General features: G+C 39.0%; 1 long non-coding RNA gene across 1 annotated transcript; it reads left to right on the forward strand.

Moving 5' to 3' along the window:
* The first annotated feature begins 276 nt into the window (after positions 1 to 276).
* Positions 277 to 2,453, forward strand: LOC141375890 (uncharacterized). The gene is made up of 3 exons (XR_012384697.1): positions 277 to 596; positions 800 to 889; positions 1,069 to 2,453. It is a non-coding gene; the product is annotated as an uncharacterized lncRNA (long non-coding RNA).
* The last annotated feature ends 8,486 nt before the right edge of the window (positions 2,454 to 10,939 follow it).

Below are 10,939 nucleotides of genomic sequence, written 5' to 3' on the forward strand. Positions count from 1 at the left end.
AAACACAAGCGAAAAGTACACAATGCTCAGCGAGTGACTCATGTTGTTGTGCACAGATAACCTGTAAACCTGTTCAAAAACTAATATTTTCCTGTTCCCAGTGTGGTAAGAAAGTTTAATCTTTGTTTGATATCACTTTTGTGAAGTTTGAATAGTCTATTTGAGATCGCTAAGTAAAGTTAGCGTCTAATGTGATTATTAGCTGATTAATGCTAAACTACACTCCTTTTTGCTTTATATGTTTAGTGATGATTGTCTGTGGATATTTTCTGTCGTATTAGGGAGTGTTTTGTGTTTGGGTAACTATTCTAGAAGCTCATATGCTCTGAATATGGTTATGTTTAGTTATTGCACTGAAATGTTGATTACACTAGGATGTGTTAGCTATTGAGTGAAATAGCTTTCATTAATTAGTAATACTTTATTTGTTTCTTTTCTATGTTGCAGTTTGACCACACACACATGTGCACAAAATCAAAAATTAACAACGACAACTACAAATGCTTTATTACAACAACCAAATGTTGTGAGTTCTACATCTGGGAATAAAGAAATTAACAAACTCCATGTTAATGTTATCTTTATTGGTAACACAGGTAATGTCCTATATTTTTTTGTATAATTTATATATTTAAAGTCATATGTGTAAACTTTAAAAATTGTACGTATGTATACTTAATTATGTGATTATTAGGTCAGAATGCTACACGAATGTATGAATGACTCGAAAATATTTTACGTTTGGTGATATTTCAATCACTTAATAACAAACGTATTATTTTTATATTTTCACACGCAGATCCATGGACACCTCTTGCTAGCCCACTAAGTCCTTATGCCAGTCCATTAGAACCAAATCCTTCTGTTATTAATTTTAATTTATCTGAAGGTTAGTGACACATTTATTTAATTGATTATATCAATATACTGTCTTTAACTGATTTATCTTAAAGTTTCAATTATTTATAAACATGATTACTGTTGAATGAAATCAAATAATATATTTTTATTGTTAAGTATTATTTGTCGCTCAATACTAAACAATATTTTGATTTCTTTTTAATACAGATCCATGGTGCGAACAAGATGCTTCCAACAGTGGTCATCATGAATTCCGATTTATGCCTTTCAAGCACCAGTAGAGGAAGAAGAAGAAGAAGACCCGGAAGACGTCGAAGGAGACACGACCACAGCGCCCCCAGGAGAATCAGGAGGCCGGTAGCGACAGCAACCACAACAATAACAAAGACTTTTTCGAGGCGCCTGCTTATTGTCTAATTCGTGAATATCTGGACAGATATGAGGTAAAAATTAATGCTCTATCGGATTCTATAGGCCAGCAGCAGCGTGTGATTGAAAATGTCAAGGATTTCTTGTCTGAACAACAGCGACGTATGGATGAAAAAATTGCCGAGCTTCAGCAATTGTTGGGTAAAAGTGAACGCAAACATCGCTTAATAACAACACTACTCATTTTTATTAGCCATTCATTGATGGATGAATAATTCCTAAAAGGAATATTCTCATCATCTGTACGATCGTTCATCATTGTACTTGTTAAAAGACAATATTTTATACTCTGATAAATGTTATACTTGACTTACGTTTCTAATTTTAATCGACTTTAGCTGTTTAGTGTTTTAACTTTAGATGTTGGTCTATATTCAATTTGTATATTCAACTTTGGCTTACTTTTTATTGTGAACTTAGTCATTTGTTTAGTGTTTGAGCTTTTAAAATTGATGTAATACAGTTGCATTTTTATTCAACTTAACATTTTGATGTACTTTAAATTGATTTAACTGATAGTGTTTTAACTTTTGATGTAATACAACCCATTTTCAAGTTTTATTCTGCTTAACATTTTGATGTACTCCAAATTGATTTAACTGTTTAGTGTTTTAACTTTAGCTGTTGATCTATATTAAATGTGTATTCATTTGTGATTGTTTTTTATTGTGAACTTAGTCAATTGTTTAGTGCTTGAGTTTAAATTTGATGTAATACCGTTGTATTTTGATTCAGTTTAACATTTTGATGAACTTTAAATTGACTCAGCTGTTTAGTGTTTTAACTTTTGATGTTGATCTATATTAAATTTATATTCCTTTGAGTTTGCTTTTTATTGTGAACTTAGTCATTTGTGTTTTATTCTAGCTAGTCATATACATTACTTCATAATTATATTCCTGCTATTGACACACATGCATTTCTAATAACATGGTTAAATATGTATACATATTCATGTATAAATAAAGATTGAATTGTATAAACACTACAATTATTAATCCTAAAATAACCAACAAAACTAAATAAAATAAATAATATGAAAAACTTAAACAATCAAATAAGCGATAAAAGTAAATAAAGCAATAAATAAAATACAAAAGTTAAACAATAAAATAAAATAATTCTAAAATAACCAATAAAACTAATTTATCCATAAAAGTCAGAAATAAAATAAACATTAACAAAAATAATTCAAAAATAATGAAATAAACTAATAATTACAATGGATGATGAAAATCGTACAGATGATACATACAATATTCAACCAGACCAAGGTCTATCTGTTAGACTGCAAAGAGCTATCGAAATATATACAGACAGAGATGAAGACATATTTGCATCTCTTCAACATATGATAGGTATGTATCCAAATTCTAGAGACATAACTTTAACAATATTCCTATTTCACAAATTACAAATATGGATGAATTGGAAATGTATATAGAACAGGAATTGAATTTTAATTTGACTGAAGATGTGGAATCTTTTTTAAACAGTGAACAGAGCGGTGGTACACTCACTCAGGAAACTATTCCTTCTGCTACTGTTAACAGCCAACTGACAGATGGTGGTTTTGATGATGATGATGACAACAACCATTCAACTAGCCATGCAACACACGGTAGTGTAGGGTCCAGCCAGTTGGTCCAATGACGGTATTCAATGGTGGATGAAGGTTCACTGCATGTTCGGTCTTTCCAGTGCACAATGTTGATTTATATTAAACTTAACTCATATCTGACTCCAATTTTAGTATGAGGTGGTTTAGAATATTAATATATTTATCCTCGTTTTATCTGACTCCAATTATAAAACATTGAGAAGGTTATTTTGTTTCCGTTCACATTAATTTAGATTATGATTGAATATTCTCTTCGGGTTATCATTTTATGTTATTCTCGTTCATTGGGATTCCTATAACATCCTGAATCTTGTACCGGCCGAGTATACAATTTCTTAAGCACAAGCATGTCAGTCTTGGTCACTAAACAGTGGCGATTGACCGCTATCCTAAAAAGGCAGAACCCTACTTACTCAGATTAGGATATTTTTTATGCGGTCCCCATAGGTCTGCTACCTCCTAAATCAAACAGAGCTATTTAGTCATATAATGATCATTACTATAGAATTAAGCAGACCAGTCGTACTTAAACTATTAGTAACTTTGAATAATCACTATACTATCTAAATAGTATTATAAGTTTATCGGGTGAAGGACTATCCCCTTAGATATCCTTTTACAGCCTAAGTATACATGAATAAATGCCAACTTGTAAGTCGGAGCTCTAGAGACATTTTATAGCGTGCCGCAATGCTCCGTCTACCGTGTCCTAGTCCGCTACTAACCTGAACAGGGGCTTGTGGTGCTATGAAATTACCACAATCTACTAAAGATAATAACACGAACTCTGTTTGAATAATTCAAAACATAACAATTTATTAGTCAGGTAAATGTATTATGCCAATTCAATCAGTCAATTCATAAATTATTAATATAAAACATCAAATTATCAAAGATAAATCCAAGATTAAAAGATGCATATACTGACTTTGAAATATACATAACATGGAGCAAGCCATGTTATGGGCTGATCTGCTTAGGCAGAGATGCCCTGAGCCTTTCTCAAACCTTACCTTAAATAATCCAAGAATTCCCTCAAGGAAGGGGGTGTGTAAATAACAAAAGGCATTCACACTTAGTGGAAAAGTCACACCCTTCACAGTGGTTCAAAAGACGCCTGAAGTTATATATTTATTGTTTTGATTATGTCTGTTTCTGAGAGAATGAGACCATTGTACCAATCGCACTGAGACTTTTCAAATGATATCAAACATGATAGTTAAAGTCAGTTTGGTTAATCTAGAACATTCAAACATTGAAATGACCATATGCGTGAGATGGGGTGGATGAAACTGAGTTTCAGCAAACTCAGATGCAAATGCAGCAGGAACTGGTTTTTCCCACATTCCCCCCTGTGGGTTGTGGAGTCAATTGGCCCTATTTTCAGCTCATGTTTTGAAATGTCAAAGACATCAAAAACATTTGTAATATTTTAATTCTTACAGTAGGCCTGATATTGAAACAACACATCAGTCAAATATCGATGATGAACAACCATCAACCTCTAATGTTGCGGAGCCTTTAAGGCCTAGGTCAACAAGACAGATAGACATTGAGACATTGTTGAGAGATGGTGGTAATGTAAACGAATATCATGTTTTACCAAGGCCTCGTTTTAATAGTGTGTCGTTGCGTAGGACATTGAATATGAGTGAAATAAGATCTCAGGATTTAGCATCGTACCACATACGTTTACACGATACCATGGATGACATTGTGTCATTTGCTAGACAGATTGGCGGCGATGGTAGCGTCATCAATTTATGCCTTCGAACCCCCACTCTGAAATCTGATGTAAATGCTGTTTTAACACCGGGTAATAATTACGACGTTAATCTTTTTACAGACCAAATTGAAAAAATTTTGCAGAGCGATGATCGGTTAGCAGCTAACGGAACTGTTGAGATTGAAGCAGAGGTTGTAATGAACAGACTAGGAGGAGGTCGCTGTAAACTTATGGATTTGGCGTTTGATCAGGTAATCAAAAGAAAAAAGACGAGCTTGTTAATACCTACAAATATTTCAAACAAATTATGTTTCTCTATCTGTATAGCACATTTTCTAGACCCTCAATTACCAGAGTGTGAATTAAAAAACCGTGCATCAATCTTACACAATAAAGCGGGTCTTGCTATCCAAGACAAGGTCGGTTTTCACGACATAGCAAAATTTGAAATCATGCTAGACATCAAAATTGTTGTTTTTCATAGGACAAACACCGGTGTGTTACAAACCTACGCAAATAACAAAGAGCCTCACAACAAAACGGTGTTCCTTTATTTACAAGACGATCTTTACTACATGATTCTCAATTTGAAATCATTCATAGGTGCTGATTATGTATGTGAATTCTGCTATAAGGGGTACACGTCCCTGCGAAATCATCAATGCAAGCACGTCTGTAATGTCTGGTTCGGCATCGAATGTTACAAGCAATCTAAAAAAATCATTCATTGTACCGATTGTTTGCGCTACTGCAAATCGTCTTACTGCTACCAAGCTCATAAGAAACCTAAGCTTGAAGGAGAAAAAGTACCTTGCGACGTTATAAAATACTGCAAGAAATGTAATAGACGGTATGAAAAGAAAAAGTCTAAACACATATGTGCACCAAACCGCTGTGGTGCATGTCGTGAAGAACTTGTCCCTGGTGGAGAACATGAGTGTTTCATTAAAACAGTACCACTCAAAGTCCCTCAGAATAAATACATCTTTTACGATTTCGAGACTTGTTATGAAAATGGGAGACACGTAGTAAATTTTGTCTGTGCAATAACGTTTTGTGGCGCAAGATTTTTAGCCGGGGGGACTGACTGTGTGAAAAAAATGATCAATCATTTCAGAAAACCCAAATACAAAGGGTATTGTTTCATAGCTCATAACGCATCCAGATTTGACTCCTTTCTAATTCTTGAATATTTTTGCAAAGCAGGTCTTCAAATGGACATCATCATGCAAGGTTGTAAATGAATCTTCATGTTCGATGATTCATTTCAAGAGTTCACACTTAGATATGCTTAGCATTATAGCAGGTTTGGCATGCTGTCCCGGGAGAGAACCCTGAGCTCGGAGATATTTGAGCCCAGGGCTCCCGCCCGGTCAATAAGCATATCAGAGGATCCGAGATCAGGAAGGTCTCGATGTTTCCCCCTTTTAGAAGAGGGAAAGAAAGGAGGAGATGGGGTGGAAGGGGGGATTCTTCCAAAATGAAGATAGGGGAAAAAGTTAGGGAGTGATCCATTTATAGTAGGCTAGGATCACTCGGATTGGATTATTACTGATTACAAATTAGTGGCCAGCTGTGCTCAATCATATCACGTGCTCCTCTCGAAATTAGTTTATGAAACTTCACTTCAAGAGTTCACACTTAGATATGCTTAGCATTATAGCAGGTTTGGCATGCTGTCCCGGGAGAGAACCCTGAGCTCGGAGATATTTGAGCCCAGGGCTCCCGCCCGGTCAATAAGCATATCAGAGGATCCGAGATCAGGAAGGTCTTGATATTTCCCCAAAAATTGCCTTTGACTCGGGACAGCAGCCGCGTATTTCGAAGAATACTACCCCCAAAGGCTAGAAAGTTTTTTACTATATCCGGCTGCTGGATATAGTGATTAAAGAACAGAAGAAAGAGTAGGGGGCTCCAGATGAAGCAAAGTTTGAAACAGACTCTAGTTGGAGCCTGAGCGGGGGAAGGGCTTGGGGGATACTAGTGAAGGTGGGCCAGAAGGGGTGGGCGGGGTTGGCTCGTAAAGAGTCAAGAAAAATGCTCGAGGAACACTCCGAATGGAGATAGAGCGGGGAGTGACAGCGCTATATATAAATATATATATGCATATATGAGAGTATATACATATATATAAATATATAATGGGGTAATCTAAGGCCTGGAGGGGGTGATCAAGAGATTTCTGAGAGTCAGAATGGACGCTGCGGGAGTTGGGTGCAGCAATTTTTTGTTTAATTTGCCATCTCCAGCAGAAATCGTGATTAATGATTTGGGCGGTGGAGATTTCTGCTAGAGGGTGATTGGCAGTTGGCGAACTCCTGCTGGAGTTGATGCTCGAGGAACACTCCAATTGGAGATAGAGCGGGGAGTGGCAGCGCTCTATATAAATATATATCTATAAACAAAGTCCATAGATATATATATATATAATGAGTTTCAGTGGCCTGGGGGGGGCAGTGACTGACCCCTGCGGGGGTCGGCGCCCGGGGAACAGGGCAAGCTGGCCTTTTCTATCAGGAGTTTGGGAAAGAGGATTTGGGCGGTGAAGACTCCTGTTAGAGGGTGACGGGATGAGTTAGGTGCTTGAGGAACACTCCGTTAGGAGATGGAGCGGAGGAGTGACAGCGCTATTATAAATATATATCTATGTACGGGTGTATATAGATATATATATATAAAAAGATTGCTAAGGCCTGGAAGGGGCGGTGAGACCACCCCTGCGGGGGTCGTAGCTCGGGGTAACACTTCTGCGGAAGTCAGAGCTTAGGAGGGGGGGCAGGGTCTGGCAGGAGTCAGGAAACAGGAAGGGGCTGTGAAGATTCCTGCAGAAAATGGCCGGGGTGGCGGGGTGACAAGTGGGCTTGGATGAACTCCAATACTATGTTATTGGGGGAGAAAACTGATGGTACTCAGTCTAGAAGGAAGGAAAAGAGGAAGGGAAGATGGCTGGGTCATGCCCTTGCCCTTGGATAGAAGTAGGTTGATGACTGGCGAGAGTCCTCTGGGCATCTCTAAGGTGCCTTTGGCTGAGACGGATGTATGTTTTGAAGGCATCGGATGACCATCTTCCCAGAGTCTGAATCTGTTGTTGTGAGAGCCCTTTTTGAGATGCTGTGGTGGCTGCCCCTATCCTAAATGAGTGACTGGAGTATGAATCTGAGGGAAAGCCTGAGAGACTGAGAACTGCCTTGAGGTGTCTTTGAAACCAGAAACGTGATGCTGGGCGATTAGAGTCATCTACAAATAAGGGGGAAAAAAGGCTCGGGTCCTGTGTTTTCCTAAAGAGTAGAAAGGCCTTGAGTGTTTGAAATGGAAGTGTGGGTGAGGGGAGGTCGAATATATAGATGAAATGACCCTTGCGTGTCTGGTCTGTTTTGCTTTGTTTTATGAGGAAAGAAAGAGTTCCCTCATCTAACAAAGTAAGGTCTGAGATGGTAGGGTGAATGTATGGATCAAATTTAGAAGTTATGGTGAATTCAGAGCATCTAAGAAATCCAAAAAAAGCCAGATTAAACATGGCATCCAGAGTGCGATCTGTATTTGTGGAAATATAACCTTTGCGGAGGGTAGAAATGCATTTGGAGAGGACTCTTTGTGTAATGGGAAGCCTAGGGTCTGGGGGGGAGGGATGTACTTTCTGAATGCCTTTAATAAGAAGGCCTGTTTGGGGGTTAGAAATTGATTCAGCTGGGGAGCCATGTATCAATTTGTGAAAGAAATTAATCCCGCTTAAGTAACTCTTAATAGTGCTAGCTTGAATGTTTTTGGAAGTGTGTAGGTATGTGATAAAAGATGTAATGGTGAGGAGGGAAAAATTGGGAAAACTTGTGTTGTATTGGGTGTGGAACTTTTTGAAAGCGCTCCATGCTGTGAGATAAGTCTGTATAGTTCTAGGGGCTACTGCTTCTAGAATGAGGGAGATGGATGCTTGGTGTAAGTTATGCATGGGATGATTCAGGGCAATATCATCTCTGAATATGGAGGGATGGGAGTAGGATGTGGATCCGCTTCTGGGGCCAACTGCCGAAATCTCTGGAAGGAAAAACGAGAAAGAGAGTCAGCAATTTGATTTTTGAAACCAGGTACATGTTTTGCAGTAATGATAAACTGTTTTTTAGCTGATGTCCAAACTAGACGACGAATGAAAGGCATTAAAGTAGGGGAATGAGAACGCCCTTTGTTAACACATTGAACAGCTGCTTCATTATCACTGTGAATTAGAATGCTGGAAGCAGACCATTCGTCACCCCAAATGATAGTTGCGGCCACTAGGGGGTATAATTCAAAGAGAGCTGATGATTGAGAGGGCAATGGGATTTCTAGCATTTGTGAAGGCCATGGAGAAGCAAACCAACGACCCTGGTAATAACCTCCAAACCCTACAGAAGGGGCAGCGTCGGTGAACAGATGGATGTCTATAGGAGCTGACACCAGATCGCTATAGAAAAATGAACAGCCATTCCAGCACTTAGGGAAGGAAATCCAAAGGCTGAGTTCCCTCCGGCAGGCTTCAGACAGGGGGATAGTTTCTTCTAGACCGTTAATGGAAGCTGCAGTTTGGAGGAGGTGAGAGACAAAGGGGCGACCTTGAGGAATTATGCGCATGGCAAAATTCAAGTGTCCCAGGATGGACAAAAGTTCGCGTTTTGTGCAAATTTGCTTCTCAAGGAAGATGGATGAAAGGAAAATGATTCGATCAATTTTTTCCTTAGGAAGTGAAGCTTGGAAGTTTTTAGAATCCAGCTTGATTCCTAGGAACTCAAGAGAGGTGCTAGGGCCGGCCGTTTTCTCCTCAGCTAGAGGGATGCCGAGATTAGCGAAGACTTTCTGAGTAATCGCTAACTGTCTTGCGGGTGGCTCACTAGGAGGGGAAATGATGAGAAAGTCATCTAGTAAGTGGATGAGATGCGACACGCCATAATTATTAGTGAGAATCCAGCATATAGCCTCCGAAAGCATGTCAAATATTTTGGGGCTACTTTTGCATCCGAAGGTTAAACGGACTGCAAAGTAAAATTTGGATCTCCAATTAATGCCAAACAAATGCCAGAAATCGGGATGTAAAGGCATTATTTTAAATGCGGAGGAAATGTCGACTTTAGCAAGCCATGCGTTACGACCAACTGACTTGATTAAACAAATTGCCTGATCGATATCATGGTAATTTAGCGAGAATTGGTCTGATTCAATTAGGCTATTGATACTTGAAAAGGTGGAGTTATGGGAGGATGATAGATCAATTATGAGTCGTTTTTTGTCAGAAAATTTTCTGGTGGCAACACCGATAGGGCTGATGCGAAAAGAGCTGAATGGGGGGGTGGAAAAAGGACCGATCATAAATTTGTTGTCGATCTCTTTTTTGATCAATTGATCTACAACTTCTGGTTCAGCAATGGCAGATTGTAAATTTGGGCAAGCGAGGTTGTAAGAGGGCAGGGTCAAAACACCTGGGTGGAATCCATAGGATAAACCTGAAATGAGAAATTCAGAAAGGTTAGGGTCAGGATGAAAACATAATTCAGATGCAATTTAAGACACATTGACAGGAGTCGATAAATAATTTCTTGATTTTTTATTAGCCTTCAGGATTGGGCAAAATAGTCGGGCGTGCGCTCCCCCGCAATAATTGCATGTATGAGGAAACTTGCAAGGGTGACGGAAGCATCTGCCTATATTGAAACTGAAGCATGGGTTAGAGGAGGAAGAAAGCTGAGAGGAGGTAAGGGAAGGAGGAAGTAGAGCAGGGATAGCTGAAGTAGAAGGACGGGGAACGTAGCTAGTGGATCTTGGGTTAGGGGATTCTTTATCTGAAGAGGGAATAATAAAGGGACAGGAAGTGGTAGGGTGAAGACAGGAACGACAGACCGCGCAGGAAAGATTGCGGCAACCTAGAAAAACCCTGTTGTGGAGGTCAGTGTCCAACGCCCCCCAGTAAGGACACTGATTCCACTGGGTTACTCGGATAGCGCATTTAGCGGAAAATAATTTGTGGTAGGTATAGAAATGAGTACCTCCATAGGAGAGCGCGAGCTCTGAGATGATGGCCATGTAGTCGTTCAACTCGCGCCTCCTATGGGGGAATACAGAGCAAATAATGTCAGTGAATCTAGAAAATGCTACCTGAAATTCTGCTAATGAGAGAGTACGTGATTGAGTGGTGTTTGAAGATTTGAGCGTGAGTGTGAATTCGTCGCAATCCACCTGTCGTTCTGCCGTAGGGGGTGTAATGGGTGAAAGGAGTGATGAGAGATCGATGTCAGCACCTGATAAAATGAGTTTTTTTGCAGCATTCGAGACGGGTG

This window comes from Danio rerio, chromosome 8 (assembly GCF_049306965.1).
Source record: "Danio rerio strain Tuebingen ecotype United States chromosome 8, GRCz12tu, whole genome shotgun sequence".
Taxonomy (NCBI): Eukaryota; Metazoa; Chordata; class Actinopteri; order Cypriniformes; family Danionidae; genus Danio; species Danio rerio.